The following is a 22923-nucleotide window of genomic DNA, read 5'->3' as shown; positions in this document are numbered from 1 at the left end:
CTATTCCAGGATTTCATCCAAAACATCACATTACATTTAGTTGCCACGTTTCTTTAGCCTCCTCTTGGGTTTGATAGCTTCTCAGATTTTACTTGGATGACCTTGACAATTTTGAGTAGTTGTGTTTTTGTAGGATGCCCACTACTAGAATTTGTTTGATGCATTATTCATGATAATATTGGGATTATGTGTTTTGGGGAGGAAGACCACAGAGTAGAAGGGTTATTTTGTCAGATCACATCAAGTGTACAAAGTATCAATAAGCATTATGAATGCTGAGGTCGACCTTGGTCACCAGGCTGAAGTAGTGTTTTTCAGGTTTCTCCATCATAAGATTACTGTTTTCCCTTTTTCATACTGTACTTTTTTGGAAGGAAGTCAATATGCTCAGCCCACAACTAAGGAATAGGGAGTTATGCTTAAGATGGAGTACTACATAAACTATTTGGAATTATTTTGCACTGGAGATTTATCTATTCTCCTGCATTTATTTATGTATCCCACTATTTATTTATATCAGAAGAACTCATGGATTTTTATTTTATACTTTGGGTTATAATCTAATTCTACTTTAGTTACTTTGTTCCTCAAATTGCTCTAGTCCTGACCCTTGTGAACTCTTTTCAGTTGGCTCTTGTGCCACTCTGAGGTATCCCCATCCTATATATTTTTTTGGAACTTCCTTCCTTTCTGACACTATAAGATGGTCTTGTATATAAATCTTGTATATTTTCTGCCCCAGTCCTAGAATCAGCTATTTCTTCAAGGATAACTAGGTCTTTTTAGTGGAGAACGGTATTAGACAGCAGGATCTGGGTGTGGGGTGTGCTAATTGCTGCTCGGATGTCATTGCTTCTAGATCTTCTCAGCTGACAGAGCAAAGAGATAATATGTGTGTACATTACCCATGTATATGCACGTATCTCTAAGTATCTCTCTACATGACCATGTGTATTAAGGTAATATGAAGCAATATTAAGCTAAACATGAATGTATATTGATGTTTCCAACTTTAATGTGTTACCACATAGATCATCTTAGCCTCATCTCTTGCTTATCTTTAAATTTCAACTTCAGCAAATCACTTGACTTTTAGAAGTATGAAAATCAAATTGTAGCAACTTTGGGAAGCCACATCATCTAGCAGAATAATTCTTAAAGGGCAAGATGTATATCATCAAATTTTAATATACAGTCAGCAGTACTTTTTAACATCAGTAGGCCTCCAGACCTCTGCTTCCAAGAAGATGAAGTAGCCCATTTCTCCCAAGTTCTCCCACTGAAAACTAAAACCCTGAACATAACAACAAACAAACATAGGTAGACACTGAAAGGTGGAAATGAGAAGGCAGACTTAACTAGGGACTTTGGGACTTGAGGAGTAACAGGGTGATGAGTCCCCTGTGTTTCCTGTTGCTTCCCATACATCCTGGAGAGGGTATTACAGGAACACCCAATCAATAACCACCAACAGAACAACAGACAAAAAATCTTCAAAAAAAAAAAAAAACACAAAACCCTGTTCCCCCTAGCCAAAGTATGAGGAAAGGGGTTGCTAAAGACAGAAAAACATTTGGGCAATAACATACACACTACTCGAGCCAAGTGCCAGTGGAATATTGCACCCGTCCCCTATGTCCTGTCGTTTCAGTTGGGCCAAGGTAGGATTTGATCTTCCACACCACCCCACTCCTGCCGTCCAGAAGAGGCAGCGCTCTGATTCCCCACCAGGGTTGTTTCAGTGTGGCCCAGTGGTGAGCTGAGCCTCCACCCCTTTCCGTTAGCAAAGAGATGTTAAAAGGTGGTGCCTGACAGGTTAACACTGGGCTGCCCTCACACAGTCGTGGGGTCCAATGGTGGGACTTAGCCTCCGTCTCTCCCTGACATCAGTAAGAATAGGCTGTTACAGGTTGGAGGGAGTACGCACCCCATTAACCCCCAACACGTGGTGTCAGTGAGACCCAATGGGGTGCTGAATCTCCATAACCATCCTGAGGCAGTAAGACAAAATGAGATGGCCCAAGCAGGGCTAGTTGGCAGTTCTCTTCCTCTTACCCTGGTGTCAGTGGGGCCAGCAGGTAGCTGACCGTCTACCCACACCCAGCATCAACAAGAAGGAATGAAGTGGGAGGAAGGACAGCAAACACTTCACTTCTCCCCTCCCCTGGTGTCAAGAAATCTACTGGGGAGATGAACTTCCACTCCTACTAAAAGGCAACACAATGATATTAATGTTCCCACTTTTGGTGGGAAGGTGTCAGAAGGGCCAATAAGATAACTGAACTTCTACTTGATCTGTCTGCAGTGAGACAATGTAAGTGCCCACTTTTGCTAGGGTATTGTCAGTAGGACCCAATGGAAATCTGTACGTAACCCCCCAGTCCTCATACTACACTTCAAATAGGATGACTTCCTTCTAAAAAGTAGTAATCAAATTAAATGGAATACAGAGTCATATAATAACTCACAATGTTTAGAATACAATTGAAAAATACTCATGACACCAAGAACCAGGAAATCACAGAATAAATGAGAAAAGACAATCAACATACACCAACACTGAGATAAAACATCTATTGAAATGATCAGACAAGGATTTTAAATAAGCTGTCACATAAATGCTTCAATTAGCAATTATGACAGAAATGGGAAAAATAGAAAATGTAAACAAAGAACTAGAAGTTATAACAATAAAAACAAATGAGAACAGTAGAACGAAAAATACAACAATCAAAAAACTTTGCTCAAGAGTAGAGTGGAGATTACAAAGCATAGAATCATGAACTTAGAAGAGATCAGTACAATGTACCATATGTACAGAGAGAAATAGACTGAGGGGTAGAGATGGGAGAAAGAACAGGATCTCAAGAAGCTGTAAACACTAACAAAAGCACTAACATTCATATCATCAAAGTTCCAGAATGAAAACAGAGAACAAGTACGACTGACAAAGTATTCAAAGAAATCATGACTCAAAAGTTCCCATTTTTTTAGAAGACAAACACAAATTCAAGAATCTGAGCAAACCCGAAGAGGAAAAACGCAAAGATATCCTTGCCAAGGCACGTCATAATTAAACTTCTGAAAAGTAGAGACAAAAAAAAATCTCGAAAGTGGACAGGCAGAAACAATGCATCACTTATTGAGAAACACCAATTCAAATGACAGCATATTTCTTGTCTAAAACTATGGAGTCAGAAGCCTTGACATAACATTTTTCAAGTACTAAAAGAAAAGAACTCTCAGCCACAAATTCACACTTTTTGTATCCACTTTCTTGTTTGACTTGTATTAATGGACTACTAACTCATCTTTCTATATCCGGGACTGCCATCAGCCTTCTCCAAAAATCAAGTCACAGTATTTCCAGAGTGATCTTCCTGAAAATGAAACAAATTTTTCTTATACAAATACCTGATTGTGTTATGAAACTTTTCTGTCTTCTAAGTTACCAGTTAAAATCCTTCAATGGATTCCCATCTTTCTTGGAGTAAAATCTCACATCCAAACTCTCTTTGTCCTTTTGGGCTGCTGTAAGATTATACTGCAGGTTGGGTAGCTCATAAACAACAGGAATTTTTTTCTCACAGTTCTGGAGGCTGCAAGTTCAAGAATAGGGTGCCAGTATGGTCAGATGAGGGCCCTCTTCTGAGTCACAGACTTCTCATTGTATCCTCACATGGCAGAAGAGCTTAGGGAGCTCTGTGGTGTCTCTTTTATAAGAGCACTAATACCATAATCATTTCCCAAATGCCCCACCTACTAATACTATCACCTCCGGAAATTAAGATTTCAACGTATGAATTTGGAGGAGAACACAAAGACTACACCATAGCACTTATTATACATACATGGACCATTCATGGTCTGGCTTCTACCACCCTCTCCATTGTCTTCTTTTCTTACACTCCAGTGAGCATTTTTTTTTTTTTTTTTTTGCAGTACGCGGGCCTCTCATTGTTTTGGCCTCTCCCGTTGCAGAGCACAGGCTCTGGATGCACAGGCTCAGCGGATATGGCTCACGGGCCTAGCCGCTCTGCGGCATGTGGGATCTTCCCAGACTGGGGCACGAACCCGTGTCCCCTGCATCGGCAGGTGGACTCTCAACCACTGTGCCACCAGGGAAGCCCCAGTGAGCATTTCTTATACTGATTATGAATGGAACTCCTTTCTGGACTGATCCTTAACCATTCATTTTCTGGCAACCATGAATTTATCTTCTCTTTTCCTCAAAAATTCACCCTTCCTTCATGTTACATATCCATTTCAATTGCCTTCTACAGGAAGCCCTACTGATATCCCCCATATACTACTGTCCACAGCATGAATTAAGGTCTTACCATGTCTTCCTATAGCACTCTGTAATAATTTTTATGGTAACTATGGATTTTCTTATTTGAGTGTCACAATGCTTTGAATTCTAGGTGGCACAATAATGATTTTAGTAACAGTAACACTGGCGCCTAGTTTAACCCATGGCATACTTTAGGTGTTCAATAAATGTTTGTTGAATGAGTGAATGAATGAATGAATGAATAAATGAATGGTCAATTTGAAATCTTAATCATGTTACTTTTCAAAAATCTGTTAAAAGATACCCACAGTTTCCCAGGAGATTAGGGACTTAGGATCTTAAACTTGATTTAATAGAGGAAATTTTTACTCATACATCATTCTTAAATACCTCAAAGTAAAACCATTAACCCAGGAATTTAAGGTTATCCATTTGGACTTGCAAGCCAATAATTAATATCTCCTGCCCCGACTGTATTAGATGGTTTCAATGCTCCACTTATATCTCCCCAGCACTCATCATTCCAGTATATGCTGATAGAATCATGCTACCACCTGCAATTATCCACCTTAGGGCAGGCCAGAAATGTACAGGAGTTAATGTATCTGGGTGTAGCTTTCAACCAAGGACAGAGGGGACTGGAAGATAAGTACTTCACCGATTCTTGGGATAACTCTGAGACATGTTCTGTAGAGTTTCACAGAACTCCCCTGACGTACTGGCAGCAGTTCCCTGCAGGAGTAATTTATTCAGTAATGCACCTCTGTTGTCTTCCTTCCATGCCTCCATTCTCAATTCCCACTCCACTTCTGAGTTTTCTGGAAGCACCTCCCAGATGAACAGTTTGCATTCAAATTATTCCCCCAGGTTCTGCTTCTAGGGGAATTAAATTTACAGCCTCCTAACAATCCAGTGCTCCTTACAGAGCCATCAGTGGTACAAGTACCAAGGCATGGCACATTATGTATCACCCCTCCTAAATCGTAATATTTTTAAACAGATAGGAAAGAGCATGACCTTGAAGAGAAAAATCGTTTATATGAGAATGGCCAATGGATAAAGGGAAGGAGAGACAGTGCCATTTGTTTTCCGTTAATGATAGTGTGAAATTTATGGGCAGGTGGTCTAACAGGTGTGACTCTAATTTGAGGAGCCTGCTCCCTTGGGTACAGAAGACTGCTGTTGTTATTATTATGGAAGCACAACCTCATGACTTTATTGCTTCACTTGATGTAGCCTTTTCCTTTACCCTTAAATCTTTCTATATCACTGAATTGCAGCCAATAGATTTATTTTCTCCCTGTGGCTCCATCACAAAAAAGACACACATGTGCACACACACACACGCACACACACACACACACAGAGTTTTGTGTATGCCAGTGCTCGAAAAGACAAGCTCATGGTGCATGTATGCAATGGATATTGTACATTACAGGTCTCTGTGAAATAGTCTTCTGCAGGTTCCTATGTTTATTTTATGAATAATTAACTTTAGTAAAGTTAATTTCCTGAAGATCTTGATGAAGACTGAAGAAAGGAAGTAAATTTTAAAGAAAAGGACTTAGAAACTTGCCCTTTTTGCCCTCTCTTTGTGTCTTAATGAACAAAGGATAACTGGGCCTTTTTTGAAGTCTTTGCTTGAGTTAAAGACACAAAATGCAACCTGTACTCTTATCATAATATGTTCAGTTTATGAGTACACAAACTTATAAACCGTGAATTTCCCTAAAGTTATTATACCATTTAGAAAATGTTTGCTTGGACGTTTACTTAAAACCAAACAATTGAGGTCTATATGTCCAAATAATTTCCTTCTCTCTTGCTGTCTCCATTTCAGTTTCCTGAGTTTCTGGGAAGGCCTGGTTTCCCCAAAGGAACGATTTCTGGTAGAAGTCTGAAGGTCTGACCCAAGAAAAAAATCCAGTATAGCCAATGAATTGAGGACAAGAAGGTTTCCAATCAGGTAGGAACATTTAATCTCATACATTACAATCACCTTAAGTAAGGTGTGCTGATAGCTGGATATGATTTAACTTCTTGCAAAAAGATGCATATATAACCTACCCCACAAGGAAGCTGTTCTCAATTCCCTTAGTGGTTGTGGTGTTTATCAGAGAGTGCCTTGGGGGAAGATGAATACAATAACAGTATGATGCTTTTTTTTTTCATTTTTAGCTCATTGTTGCCACGTACACTTGGTGATCTTGGTGCCTGTGGTTTAATCCCAGGAGGTTAGACATGTGGAACAGCACATTAACCCTTTTTAGTATTTTCTCCCAAGACAAATCATTTTTATAGGTTGTCTCCATGGTCTTCTAGTTGCTTATCAAAATTAAGCATCAAGTCTTCTAAGTGAGCAATAGCCCCAGTCAGTGTGAGGAAATCAGCTTGGTTCTTATTGGGGCACATCTTCTTGGTCTTGGCACAAAGTGAGTTCACATAGGGAGTTAGAAGGAGGAGAATGGGGCACGCGAAAGGGGAGTTCTCTGTTCTCATTTACCTATGCATGTTGAAACTCCACTAACAGTTTTATTTTCATTAGCAATTTGTGATAAAAACATAGGGTAGGGCTTCCCTGGTGGCACAGTTGTTGAGAGTCTGTCTGCCGATGCAGGGGACACGGGTTTGTGCTCCGGTCTGGGAAGATCCCACGTTCTGCGGAGCAGCTAGGCCCGTGAGCCATGGCCGCTGAGCGTGCGCGTCCGGAGCCTGTGCTCCGCAACGGGAGAGGCCACAACAGTGAGAGGCCCGCGTACCGCAAAAAAAAAAAAAAAAAAATTAGGGTAAAAGGGAATAATGAAGCTGTCCCATTATATGGCAGGACAAAAGATAGTAGTGACATCAAAATCAGGGCCTATCCATCTCACTTGCAGTTATGTACTCAGTGTTTAGCATAGCATTTGACCCCTCATCAGTATTCAATAAGAAGATGCGTGTTGAATGACTTAAAGGATGAATTAATGAATGAAAAAAGTTAATACGGTAGAAAATGTGTTTTATCCTTGTATTTTCGTGCGTTGACTTCTGTATTTCAAGACCCAGCACTGTAACTGACACATAGAATATATGCAGTAAAATTTGTTGAAAGAATGAGTGAGTCCCCACAATTCTAAGAATAATTTTAAGACCAACACAGACCCCATATCTGCCAAGGTCTATGACAGAAGTATCCAGAGAAGAAGGCCTGATCTCAGCTAGTGGTAGAGCTGACAGAATTTATCTAGTTTTAATAATTTACAGCTCATCCCATTACATCTAGGCATAGTACCTACGTGAGCCATACAATTAAATGTTGACTGAAAAAACTGCACAACCTAAAAGTTGAGAATTATGTTTTATTTGGAGGACATACTGAGGACTTAAGTCAGGAGACAGCCTCTCAGATAGCTCTGAGGGACCGTTCTGAAGAGGTAAGGGAGGGCACAGGATATTTAGGGGTTTTTGCAAAAAAAAAAAACCAGGTAGTTGGAACATCAAAAGATTACTGTTAATTAAAGAAACTAGACATCTTAAGTTAATAAATTTAGCACTTTTCTATATATGGTGAGATGCAAGAATCTGGTCTCATGGAAATCATTCCCTTGATATACACTTTAATTATCTAGGGCCAGTATCCTGTTTTCTCCATCCTGAGTCCCCTCAGGGGGCAGCTCTGGGGGCGGCTTCAGTGGCTGCTGGCTTGATGGCAATAACATCCTTTGTTACTGATACCGAGGCTACATTCTTCATCCACGTAAATGACTTGAGTGTGCATAGTAAATCTGTGGATTTGCAAAACGTAATTCTTGGAGCATTTTTATAAGGACAAAGTTAAGGGCAATTTCAGAATCACTAACAGCTAAAATTGCTATTTATACTTTTCCGCTGGTAGGTAGTAACCTGCTGTTGCTATCTTCAGTATTCCCAAGGGATAACAAAAGCCATTTAATTCAAGAAAGAAATGTAAAATTTAATGCAATGCAGCTTCCACAAAACCAAACACACAAACACACACCCAACTCTCACAGATATGAAGTAATAATCTAAAATAGAATCCTGGAACTAATTGCAAAAAAAGAGCAAATGTACTCATATTGGATAATTTTATTTTTTTATTAATGTTTGACATATATATATATATATGTATTTATTAATAAAATTCAGAGTTGCTATATGGAGAAATAGCTTTGTACCAATATTGTCTTTGTATGTGTTTATCAATAATGTATGAGATTGCCTCCTATGCTCCTTTTCCTTTATTCTCTTGCAGGCAGTAGATGTAGTTATCAGTTGTTTTTAAAATTTCTAGGCAGCCAAAGGACTAGCATCACTTAACTAAAGAAGGCAAATTGTCCCAAAGTAGGAACAATTTTCCTTCATTATGGAACATAAAGTCCTCATATGAAGGGGGAAGAATTTCATAACTAAAAGCTTTCAACTACAGAAGATTTATGAGTAACTATGTATGTTGTTTCAAAGTGGACTCTCTATAATTAATGTCTAGGGGTTATCTTTGGTATATAATGGATTTTGATTTTTAAATATTATTAGATAATATATAAAAGAATATGTTTAATTGTATGTAAATTATGCGAGATAATAAAAACTCCTGCAAACACACCACCAAAACTAAGAACTAGAATCAAAACTGCTGAGTCTTCTCTCTGTTCTCTACCCTGATCCCACCTTCCTGCTTTCACCAAAGAAATCACTCTGATCTTGGCTTTATGTTCAACATCCACATAATTTTTATCTGATTTTGCTTATTATTGAGATTTATAAAATTGATATCATACTTTAGTGCTTCTGTGCTTCTGTGCTTTTTTTACTCAACATTATGTTCCTAAGGTTCATCCACTTTGCTTTAACTAGTGTACATTCATTTGTACTACTGTATAATATTTTATTGTATAAATACAAGAAAATGTGTTTATTATTCTATTAATGATATTTGGGTTGTTTTGGGCCTATTACGGACAGTACTTCCATGGACATTTATTTTAATGTTTCCTGGTACACATGTGCAAGATTTAACATAAGTAAAAGAGTAGACATACTAAGAGTAGAATTGCTGAGTTGTAGGGAATTCAAATATTCAACTATAGGGCTTCGCTGGTGGCATAGTGGTTGGGGGTCCGCCTGCCGGTGCGGGGGACGCGGGTTCGTGCCCCGGTCCGGGGGGATCCCACATGTCGCGGAGCGGCTGGGCCCATGAGCCATGGCCACTGGGCCTGCACATCCGGAGCCTGTGCTCTGCAATGGGAGAGACCACAGCAGTGAGAGGCCCGCATACCACAAGAAAAAAAAAAATTCAACTATAAAAAATAATGCCAAAATGTTTTCCAACGTTATGGAATCAATTTTCAGTCCTTTTGCTCTATAGCTTCACCAGTTAGAATGGCCATTTTAGTCTTTTGTTCCTTGTATTAGTGTGCTCAGGTTGCCCTAGCAAAATACCTCAGATTCAGTGGCTTAAAAAACAAGAGATTTATCTTCTCACAGTTCTGGAGGCTGGAAGTCCAGGCTCAAGATGTTGGCAGTTTTGGGTCCTCCTGAGGCCTCTTTCCTTGACTTGCAGATGACCACTGCTTTCTAGCTATGTCCACACATGGCCTTTTCTCTGTGTGTATACATCCCTCGTATCTCTTCCTCTTCTTACAAGGACACCAGTCATATCAGTAAGGGCCCCACCATTATGACCTCATTTAACTATAATTATGTTTTTAAAGTCCCTGTCTCCAAACAGCCACATTGGGAGATAGGGCATCAACATACGAATTTTAGGGAACACAATTCAGTCCATAACAGTTTTAATTTGTATTTCCCTAATTGCTGACAGGCTGAGAATCCTTTCATTTGTTTAATAGTTGCCTATGTTTCCTATTCTGTGAAAGTCCAGAGAATATCTTTTGTCTATTTTTCTACATTTATCTTTTTCTTACTTATTTCTATTGTTTTTTAAATACAAGCAACTAATCCTTGGTCAGCTATATATGACACAAATAAGTTATTTCATGCCTTCTCACTTTTTTAATGTTGTCTTGTGATAAATAGCGGCCCTCAATTTTAATGAAATCAAATTTATCTTTTAGCTTAGTGTCTTTTTGTTCTACTTAAAATGTCCTTCCCTAGTTTAATGCTACCCAGATATAGTATATTTTCTTCTGAAAGTTCTAGTGTATCTTTGTTTTATATTCAAGCCATTAATGCACTTACAATTGACTTGTCTGTATTATCCAATTTCTTTGTTTTCTTATGAATAATTAAGTTTTCCAGGACCATTTTGGAATGAATGGATTTTTTAGGTGTGTCTGAGCTGTTCTTGACCATTCACATAAATTTCAGAATTGGCAATCCTGTAAAACCTCTACTAAGTATTTTTATTGTAATTGTATTGACTATATAAATGAAGTTGGGGAAATTTTACATCATTATGATGAGTCTTTTCTAGCCATAAACAAGATGTACCTCTCCATTTATTTAAGACTTCTTTAATATCTTTCAATAAGGTTTTATTTTCTCCATAAATGTCTTGCACATTTTTATTTAGATTTATTCCTAGGTATTTTTTTTCCATTTTAAATAATTTTTAAGCTCTCTCTTTGTTCCAGGATTATAGAAATCCAATAGATTTTTGCATCTTGAGCTTATATCTAGCCATCTTGCTAATATTGTTTTTTAGTAAGAGAGAGGATTTTCTTAGCAAAGAGGAATAAATGTAAAATTAAATAAAAATGTTATGGGTCAGCTCTGGTCAATAGAGCTTTCCATGATAATAGAAATGTTCTTAGTGCTATCAAAAACTATAGCCATTAGTCACGTGTTTTTAAAATTTTAAATCTAAGTTCAATAAAATTAAAATTTTAGTTCCTAAGTCAAACTTGCCCACATTTCAAGTGTTTAATAGCCACTTGTGTCTAATGGACACCATACTGGACATTGTATCTCTAGACTATTAGACTATGAAGCCATGGCGTCCCAAGATTTTATCTTTGTCAATGGCATAGTGAGATCTTTCATGTGACAGTTATTCTGTTATTAAAAAGAGCAGTTACTTAACCTAGTCATCCCTAACTTTTTGAAATGATCCAACATAGCTTTCACCATCCATGACTTTCTTGAATCATATTTATGTTTCTAAACTATATCTTGTGTCAAGTGTTCACTTTGTAGCAAGTTCATTGTCCTAAAATGGCACATACCAAAGTATCAAGAGGTTCCCTTATTCCTGATAAGCTGTGATTGGATGAAGAAGACCTTGTTACCCTGCCTATCTGATTTTTATTATAGTCAGATGTTAATCTGTATCAGTCTCCGTATTCAAAATTCACCTTCAAAATTATATGTTATTCACATGATGGTTGTCTTTATTTCATTTAGCTAGTATCATGACCTTATAAATGCAGTTTTGGTCATTTTCTCCTAAAATCTCATATTTACCTGTGTGGAAGTACATCTCCTACTTCTTTGCCCTCTTATAAACTCTTCCTGTAATTTAATCCTCATGAGCTTTATTTCTCCTAACTTTAATTACTTAATAGTTTGTAAAACATTTAAGAGATCACTGGTATGCTCTTTCTTTCAATCATCTATACATTTAAACAGTGTGTTGCAATAAGAAATAGTACTGGTAATCAGAAGACCAGAGTCCTAGTTTTACCCTTAAAAATGAACTATATGTGCATTTAAATAAGGTTTATATAAGGTTATATAAGGTTTATTCTGATTCTAAACTTGTTATGATTATTTAGAAAATTATGTTTGAAATATGACATTATTCAAAACCAATAGAGGTTTGAAATCTATTAAAAATCTACAAAGAATTCAAGTATTTCACCTTTTTCCCTGATTTGATATTAAACTGTAATCCTTCATCTTTCACTTACAGCATGCTGTAGCTGCTGTTGACACAAAGACAAAATATAATGTCTAAATATTTTGTACTTGTTTTTTAAATGAATACTTTTGTTTAAAATTGTCTTTTACATAGTTTCTTGATTCCCTTTTCACAACTTTTCCATTCCCCATGCTACTGCAATCAATCACTCATGATAGAAAATTATTCTCTTTTCTGTTTGCTAAAGCTCTTTTTAAAATACCAAGTTTCAAATTATCATCAATTCAAGAAACTTTGGAAAATGAACCATAATTTCCAGAATGAGTATTTTGTTTCACTGGCTACCAGGACACCATCGTCTCCTAGATTTCTCCCCTGCTCACTCACCATTCCTTGGAAGTCTCCCTTGGTGATGCCTCCTATCCCTCAACGTCTGTTAGAATGCCCTAAGGCTCATTCCTGGCCCCCTTCACTCTCCATCTACCTTAACTACTCATGAGCTTTAATCTAGTCCCATTACTTTAATGGGAAGATGACTTATGACTCCCCAATTCATACTTCTAGCCCCAACCACTGCGCTAACCTCCAGACTCCTAATTCCAATTTCCCACTAAATATCTCCAATCTATGCATAATAGCCATTTCAAACTTAGCAAATAAAACTAAATATTTTGCTTTGATCCATCCACTGCACTCCAGTTTTTCCTGGCTCCATAACTCATCCAGTTGCTCAGGCCAAAAATGTTAGATTCATCCTTAAACTCTCACTTTCCCACAATTCCTATGTCCAGTCCATCAGAAATTCTTGCCAGTCTAACTTGAAAATACATCCTGAATCCACCTACCTCTCACCTTACTCTTGCCGTCTTTACTTACTGCAAGCCATCATTGCTTGCCTCATCTAATGCAATAGGCAGCCTCTTCCACAACCTCCTTGCTTCTTCCCCTCTTATCCCAATCCTTATAGTCTATAACCAATACAATAGCCAGAATAATCTTTTAAAAAAACCCATAAATCATATCACATGATTTCCCAAAACCCGTTCCCATCACTTTAGAATGAAAATTAAACTTTTTACCTGTCCTACATGCTTTATTCAGTATTTCGTCTGCCCTACTATCCAAACTCGTGTACTACTACTATTCTCTTATACACACATCCAGATTTTCTTTCTGCAGTGGCTTTCCCAACATCAGGGCCTTTGCACTTGCTATTCCCTAAAATCTGGAAGATTTTAAAAATCTGCAAGATTCCTCGAAGCAAGATCTTAGAAGGTATTTACATTTCATTTTGTAGAAACATTTAGTAGAAGACATTTTTGCAAAAGATAGATACATTTTACTTTGGCGGCTATTCACACATCTAGCAATTTCCAAGTTGGTTAAATAACAAATGTGAATTGATGAAGCTAAAATAAAAGAACTGTAGTTGGTGAGACCTATGTGTTTTAAACCGTGAACTTTGAGGAATTGTAGACATGCAAACTACACCATGGTTTCAGTGTTAATGTGTGAGAATTAGCTAAGGTATTTTCCAAATACTCATTATTCTCTAAAGAGCTTCTGAGCAAGAAATCAGAACAGGGCCTGTGGACCTGAATTTTATCTAGTAACCTCAGTTGATTCTGTTGCAGATGGTTTTCAGTCAGCCCTTGGAGAGACACCAAGCTGGGGTATTTGCCCAGATATGATTACCAGTGGTCATGCAAGTCACCAATGAGATACAATCGATAATCAACAAATGACTGAAAAGAGTGACAAAAGAAGAAGAGGATCCAGTAAGGACCAGTAGAGACGCTATCCCAAGCACTCTTGGCTAGGAGTTTTACAAATCCATTCATATACATGGACTGATAGTTAACAGCCAAATGGCACTGCATATTTTTGTAAGTTGCTGAGTATTAAAGTGTATGGCTAAGCATCATAAGTTTTGATAAATTATATTTTGGTTGCTATAGAATTAGGTGTACATTGTGTGTCATAGATGTGTAAATATATGTCGTTTCAGTTCTTCAGCTGATACTTCATAATGTCTTTGTAACTTCTAAATGAAGGACCTCTTCAAATATTGTTTCAAAAATATATACCGGCCACGGAGCCTGTGCTCCGCAATGAGAGAAGCCAAAACAGTGAGAGGCCCACATACCACAAAAAAAAAAAAAAAAAAAAAAATATATATATATATATATATATATATATATATATACTTGTTCATCCCTCTCCACCTCTTTCTTCATCCACTTCCTTGTCCCTTCCCTTCTGTTTTTTTTTAAATGTCTTTATTGGAGTATAACTGCTTTATAGTGTTGTGATCCCTTCCCTTCTTGAACAAATTAGTCCATTAAGTGAGGTAAAATAACCCTTTTTCAGCATGGGGGAGGTGGGCATTCAAGGAACCACATGACTTGGCATTGGGTCTCAGAGTCTGAGAAAGGGGAGAGGATGTCTGCATAAGGGAGCCTGCAGTTGACTGCTGAAGTCTGATTCGTGTGAAAGGGCATCCACATGAGGAAGTGGCCTTGGCAACCACTCTGTACAGATAGTCATAACCCGTGCCAGGTGGAGAAAATGTGTGGATGGGAAAGTGGCAGCTACAAGAATTTACTTAAATACAGGAAGATTGATCAAATAAGTAAGGATATTAAGAATATGGTAATCAGTGTTATTTTAATATCTGTGGAGGGAGTTAAAATATGAAAAGGCCAAAAACTAGAATGAAAGGGTGTTGAAAGGGAATGGTGGATGTTAACGTGAACACATGATTTTCAATGTAGAGACATTATAGAAATAAACATAGAAAATATGTATGCATATGTTTATGAATGTGTTTGTGAATATGTGTAAATGGTTATGAATATGTGTTTTCATATGTGTGTATGCATATATGTACATAAATCCCCTAGCTCTGCCTATTGAGAGTACCTGGGACCACTACCTCCTAATAGCAATGAATACACCTAGTGTCCAGATCTTGGTTTCTAAATACAGCTCTCCAACTGAAGGAACTAAAGCTCTTTGGAGAGATGGCTGATTCTAGAACCACTACAGGGAAAATATAAGATGACCCTAGAACATATTATTGTTTCAAGAAGTAAGGGATCAGCCATAAAAAGAAATGAAATTGAGTTATTTGTAGTGAGGTGGATGGACCTAGAGTCTGTCATACAGAGTGAAGTAAGTCAGAAAGAGAAAGACAAATACCGTATGCTAACACATATATGTGAAATCTAAAAAAACAAAAAATGTCATGAAGAACCTAGGGGTAAGACAGGAATAAAGACACAGACCTAGTAGAGAATGGACTTGAGGCTATGGGGAGGGGGAAGGATAAGCTGTGACAAAGTGAGAGAGTGGCATGGACATATGTACACTACCAAACGTAAAATAGATAGCTAGTGGGAAGCAGCCGCATAGCACAGGGAGATCAGCTCGGTGCTTTGTGACCGCCTGGACGGGTGGGGTAGGGAGGGGGGGAGGGAGGGAGACGCAAGAGGGAGGGGATATGGGGATATATGTATATGTATAGCTGATTAACTTTGTTATAAAGCAGAAACTAACACACCATTGTAAAGCAATTATACTCCAATAAAGATGTTAAAATAAAAAAAAAGAAGAAGGGAGATATCAAAGAATAATTGGGAAACATCAAAGGATATAGAAGCCAAACTGAAGGGGTTTCCACTGGACAAATCTTGAACAATCTAAGCCTCAAAATAAATAATGGTAGAAACGTATTATAGTCAATTGAATAAAATAGGAGTCTATGAGTTCATACTGATTTAAATAATTAAATTGAATAAATTATGTTTGATGAGGAACAGGATATTTACATAATTACAAAGTGCCTTACCACAAAAATTATTAATAATGAAGGAGAAAAAAATAACTTTACAATGGAGAAGACTGGGTGATACATCTTAATCAAATGAGTAACGTGATATTCCAGTAAGGTTACAAGTTAAAAGTTTGCCGAAATTGTTTGATAGGAAGCAGTGAGAAGAACAGAGCTTCACCACTGTGTTATTCCTGCCAACTACACATATCCTGAATAATCATGAGACAAATACAAACAGCTAAATCCTACAAAATAACCAATCCATATTCTTTAAAATTTTCTAGTTCATGAAATTCAAGGGAAGCCGGAGAAAATTTTCCAGATTAAAAAACTAAAGAGACAGGACAGCTAAATGCAACATGTGACACTGGGCTGATCCTTTTATTATGAAGGACATGCTGGGGATAATTGACAAAACTTGAAAGGGGTCTGAGGATTAGTAGCTCTGTAGTCATGTGTCAGTGTTAATTTCCTGATTTTCATGATTATATTTGGATATATGTTTGTAGGAAATACTAGAGGATTTAGGGGAGACATTGCATTGTGTTGGCAACTACTGTCAAATGGTTTGGGAAATAAATTATTTTTATTGTCATTTCACTCTTTCTTTAATTTTTGAGATTGTTAAAAGAAGTCAAAGAAAGAGGAGAAGACCCCTGAGTCAGGTAACCCTCCTTTTCCTGGCGACTGCCATAGTTAAAAGCTCAGTTTACAATGGTGGTGAGTTTTTCAGTCTATTTGTGCTAATTTCTGTTACTAACAACATAGCATCTTATTTTCTATTTGAGGTTTTTGGATTTTCCCTAATTATGCTTTTGGTTTTTATTCTATCAAATGTCTATGAATTTGATAAAGTCCTCGGTATTAAAACAAAATCAGTAAGATTCATAAAAATAAAAATAAGTTCTTGGAGAAATTTATAAATTTTTACCTGCATTCAATTGGAGTAAGTTGGCAAGAAATTTTAAGGGGAAAATACTATAAGGAGCACTCCCGTTCAGAAACTCAAAATGGTTGCACGTGTTTATCCTGTAAGAGGTCTGTGATGAAAAAGCAGGATGAAGGCTATATGTCCAAACTTAAATGCAATCTTTTAAATCACCTTTCATGTCAGGCCATGTAAGAACTGGGCAATTCAATAAGTAAATTAGAACAATTCTTATTTTCAATAATTTCTTAGGTCAACACTTAGAATAATGAAAAACTTATCTTTAACTCCAAGAAATCTGGACAGTTATTAAAGCAAATGTGTTGTCCTACTGGCCTACCCCTGGTTATAAACAGCAGTACGACTTCAGGAAACCCTGGACACTGAGTGGACTTCCTAAATATAGCTTTTTCTTTCTATAAAGGTGTTTTACAAGAATGCTATCTTTTGTGAAAATGTGGCCTTTATAAAGGGTACACTAAGGTCTGTGACTTTTAGACCTAGAAAAGATTTGAAATATTTTCTTAGCCTGGGAATCCACATTTTAGAGGCATAGAAAGAGAAACCCAATGAAATTAAATATTTTGCCCACCATCAAATGGCAAACAAGTAATAAGGACAGCACTCAAGCCTCTGTCTTCTAAATTCATTGAATGCAGCATAAATAGATTGCAATAACTGCTTATTTTCATTGTCCTCAACACTACATTTCTTCTGTGCCTTATCCCTCTTCTTTTAAGAGGGATGACAACATTATCTGAAAACTTTATAACTATTTTTTTTTAATTTTGCTGTTTTGTAACTCATTTTTGAAAAATTCTGTTTCTATGTTGAAAATGTGTAAGGACATTTATCTTCTTTCTTGAAACACCTTTGCCTGCATTTATCACATTTTATTGTTGAACTATTGGTTAGCAATAAGTACAAAAGCACATCTAGTAGTGAAGATAATGTCAGAGGCAGCAAGGTGTGTGTATCGGGGGGGCGGGGTTAGAGTTGACATACCTTAAAGGAGATGAGGAGAGAGGGAAGAGAATAGAAATTTTATTTATTTGAAAAAATATGATGGCAAGTTAGACAATGTTTGGCTAAACTTAATACAATATAGCTTTCCTTAACTTAAATTCCGGGTTAACTTCCACTGTTTACATTGTCATAGACTAGGGAATAAACAAAGCAAAAAGATTTTTGGTGCCACCATTTTGTGTTAATTTCATAAAGATTTCTACAAGACTTTTTAAAAATAAATTGAAAAACAAAAGTCTTGTCTTTAGCTTATTTTCCCTGCATGCTTGCACTTTAATAAGTTGATAAATGACATTTAAACTCAATAGTTATGATTAATTCTGTCCCACAATTTTTAAAAGCACTGGGGATTGTGTGCGCATGCATGCGCGCAACTTTACACCCAGTAAAATAAAGTTCTTGATCAAAAAATTATTATCATTTAGACTATTGAATAAAATCAGATATGATAGAGGGGCCAGCTATTGGTAGGTTTAAAAGTCACCCTAGGTGATTAATTCATGCAGCAGTGTTGCAGGTCTCTCTTTAGATGAAGCACTTAGAAGTATAACCAAGCATGGCTCTAATTTCATATCTGAGACCTGTTATATTTAGAGTTCTTCGGCAAGTGCTTGCTCTATGTGTTTTTATAGTCCTTGGTTGTGCTATAAAATGTCAAAATTGTGAATTAACAGATATGCAAAAGTGAAATACTAGAAGATAGGATAAACATGAAGTCCTCTAGTTATCACTCAAATAAGTTTGGCTGACACAGAACTGGGAATCAGATAAAGACATTAATAATGCATAATGCTGAAATTAAAATCTTCTAGTTACAGTACAAAAGTGATCCTAATTTGTACCACAAGGTAATGAATTCAGTACATTTCATTTGTTAAATATTTGCTTGTTACCCTGCACCGTGCATATAACATTGTTCCAAAATTTGGAGGGCAAACAGGAAAAACAGAAACTCTCTACCCTCGAGTTGTTTATACTGCAGTCAGTGAAATTTCTCTACTTTGAGATCTTTTAATTCCTCAGTTCATTGTAACATCTTCTTCAGATGAATTGTTTTTTATTTGTTAAAACCAATGTTTAGCACTTGAAATAGTTTCTTCAATGTTCCTGATAGTGAAATAGAGTCATAATGCTAATTTCCAATACTAATTATAGAGTTGATAGGAGAAATGCTCAAGATTGATAGTAAAGTGATTTCGATAATCTACAAAAGGTCTTGAGGTTTCCCAGATAACAACTTGTCTCCCAGACAAAAATGCACTATTATTTATATTCCAAGCTTATAAAAATTTTTGTACTTTAATCATATAGAGATTTTACAACATCTTTTCATTCACATTTTAAGATATTTTGTTCAGTAGATGATCTCATTTTGAAACTATTGATTTATATTACATACTATGTAAATATTAGTGTATATTTCTCAATGACTAGATTAGTGCTTTCTTAACTACTTAAATTTGTTTAATTCATATTGTTGTTCTTCAGCATTTCTTTTACTCACTGGAGCCTATCCTACTGACTTCAAAAAGCCTGAAAAATCTGAAAATCCCATTTAAAGTAACTGTGTGGAAAATCCTTAAAATAACATATAATAATGGTAGAGAAGAAGATTATTTAACATTGTGCTGAGATCATTCCATTAATAAAGAGATTAATCAATAATTCTAACATTCAGACATATAATAAAAATAAAAAACATTAATCTACTACTGAGCAATGACATTTTCACTAAAGGGAGATATTAAATATTGTATAGGAAACTAGTATCTGCAGAGCAGATAAGTTGGCAATGATTATACATATATTTAAAATATGTGAAACACTCATAGACAGTTTTTCTTTTTGGCTGAAAAGAGGCATATTGAAGTGTTTAAGCACTACTTCAACTGGAATAGATATTTAGACACTATACAGAAAACACATGATTGCAGAAGAGCAGATATTAGCAGGTGTGTGAATGTGTATGTCTTTAATTAATGCATTTTCATTCATTCAAAAAGGAGAAGAATGCCAAATTTACTTTAAAGGTGGCATTGTGATATGTTAAAGTTCCATTCTTAGACTTCTGCTGCTGTTGCTGTTCCTTCAGTATTCACCAAAGAGTACCGTCCTGTCATTTATCCAAGTTAGAAATCTAGAAGCAATCCTAGGATTCTCATTGTAGGGTCCCCTACCCTCATGCTCCCCACTCAATAAGTAACAAATTCTTGGCTCTCCTATAGAGGAAAGCTCTCTCCAATGTACGCCTGCTCTGTCACCCTCCGGGTCCAGCATCTCTGCCTCAGCCTCCCATTGAAGTCACTTCTAGTTCATTCTGTGCAGGGCCATTTTTAAACCTTCCTCAGTCCTAGGCAATTGCCCTTTTAGAAGCTTTACCCTAAATGTTATCAAATGCATTAAAATATGCGCAAGTCACATATCCAATATAATTTATAGATAACTATATGAAAGCTGAGTAACATTGCTGTTGTAGTAATATTAGTTGAAAATATTAATTACACAAGTTTTGATCTCAATCTTGCAGATTTTTTTTCATATTCTGGAGCCATTTTTTTCAGGTGTCAAACAATTTTCTAAGTCATTCTCAAACTCCTAGTCCCTAGTGAGTGTGCTTTTACTGTCACAGGGTTGAACAGCCCAGACAGAAAGATGTCTGAAGATGAAGACCATCACATGGTTGAGTAAATCAGATACGTGGAAGTTGGAATGCAAAGTGTTTGTAGGAAAATATATACAAATCAAGGAAGAAATTGCAGTGTCAGTTAATATGATGTATATCAGATGATAGTATTAAAAAGCCAGGTTAAAATAAAATAACTTAATAATGTACATATTTGTCAGATTGTTCACTAGTGATATACTGCTCAGTGTAAGGTGAGAACCACAGATATTATCTTCTGGAAAAAAAACCTTTAAGCCCTAACAGATTCAGTTTATAAATTTCCTCTCTAATAAATGAGGAATAAAATAATTTACAATAAATTAATTATTTCCTCTTCTGAAGGTACTAATACCACAAATTCAGTCAGAAGATGGATCAAGTTTTTCGCATATTTCTCTCATTTCACATTTTTTAAATAAATGAGACTATATTTTGTCTAATGACTACCAGAACAACTATCTGGAAACTGTGACTTCATTATATGTGAGACGGTATTTTAGGAGATATAGATGTATATTTAGATGGAGATATAAATACATATATATACATAGCATATATACACAATATTTAATAAATACATAGCATACATACACAATATTTAATAAGACACAGGAAATGTGGCATAGCTCCCTATGTTCTGAGCTGCTCCGAAATGCAGTTCCTTTTTTTTTTTTTTAACATCTTTATTGGAGTATAATTGGTTTACAATGGTGTGTTAGTTTCTGCTTTATAACAAAGTGAATCGGTTATACATATACACATGTTCCCATATCACTTCCCTCTTGCGTCTCCCTCCCTCCCACCCTCCCTATCCCACCCCTCTAAGTGGTCACAAAGCACCCAGCTGATCTCCCTGTGCTATGTGGCTGCTTCCCACTAGGTATCTGTTCTAATGGGATTTCTCTGGGCACAAAGGGCATTATTTTCTGTAATGAGATTAGAAGAAAGGATTTGCTAATAATTGCTTCTATAGCAACTAAAAATCTTAGAATCCCACCTTTCAGCATTTTGAAAACCTTAAAGGGGATGTTGTCAGTAACAAAAATATTGAAGACTGATAATGTATTTAAATTAATGATTCTTTAAATTCATCTGCCCTTTCGCCTTTTAAATTGATTCATGCTCCTCAGAAAATAAAATATGCTAATCCGTATATCATTTTTCCACTGCGTAGAGCAACTATATCTAAAAACAAAAATACTATAATTTTACTTTCCTTTACTATATTCCTCCACAACCTGTGTTGTACTTTCATATTTTCTTTTCATTCTGCTAGTGAGATATATATACATATATGTATATATACATATATGTATATATACACATAATATTTAGATTTTAGATATTTGCATTATGCAGGGCAATCCATAAAATGGATAGATGCTTAATTTTAATACCATTGAATATAATTTTCATAATTTTATACTTTAATTATTTTTGGAAGCATAAACCAGAAAGGGTAAAGCAAATTTGAAATGGAAAAAGATGACCAAGCTGGCATTTTTCATTTCAGACTTTATATTTGGACTACTCAGTGGGACAGATTATATTATAATAACAAAATTTTGCTTTTGCAGGGAGGTCAATCTTTGCTTCTCCATTGCCTCATCTCTTTTAATCCCATCCAGTTTATTTTTCATCACAGAAACTATATGTGTGTGTATATATATATATATATATATATATATATATATATATATATATATATATATATATATTTTGTGTGTGTGTGTGTGTGTGTGTGTGTGTGTGGTATGCGGGCCTCTCACTCTTGTGGCCTCTCCCGTTGCGGAGCACAGGCTCCGGACGCGCAGGCTCAGCGGCCATGGCTTACGGGCCCAGCCGCTCCGCGGCATGCGGGATCTTCCTGGACCGGGGCACGAACCCGCGTCCCCTGCATCGGCAGGCGGACTCTCAACCACTGCGCCACCAGGAAAGCCCCAGAAACTATATTTTTCATCTCTAGAAACTCAATTCGGGTTATTTTTATATCCTCTATATGTCTATTTAAGATGTTGATGCTTTCCTTTAACCTTTTTGAACCTATGAAAATTAGTTATAATAACTGTTTGAATGTCTTTGTTTACTGATTGTACCATTTTTCAGTCTGTTTTCATTAATTAATTTTTCTCCTTGTTATGGGTTATATTTTCCTTTGTCTTTGCATCCTTGGTAATTCTAGATTGCACGTCAGATATTGTGAATTTTACTTTACTGGTTGCAGGGCGTTGTTGTATTATTTTTTTAAAGATTTGTAACTTTGCTCAAAGAGGTAGTTAAGAAATAGTTAGATCATTTTGAGGCTTCCTTGTAAGCCTTGTTAGGCCGCAACTGAAACAAGTTAGTCTATGGCTAA

Source organism: Hyperoodon ampullatus (genome assembly GCF_949752795.1).
Source record: "Hyperoodon ampullatus genome assembly, contig: scaffold_107, whole genome shotgun sequence".
Lineage (NCBI taxonomy): Eukaryota > Metazoa > Chordata > Mammalia > Artiodactyla > Ziphiidae > Hyperoodon > Hyperoodon ampullatus.
This window is presented reverse-complemented; position numbering follows the sequence as displayed.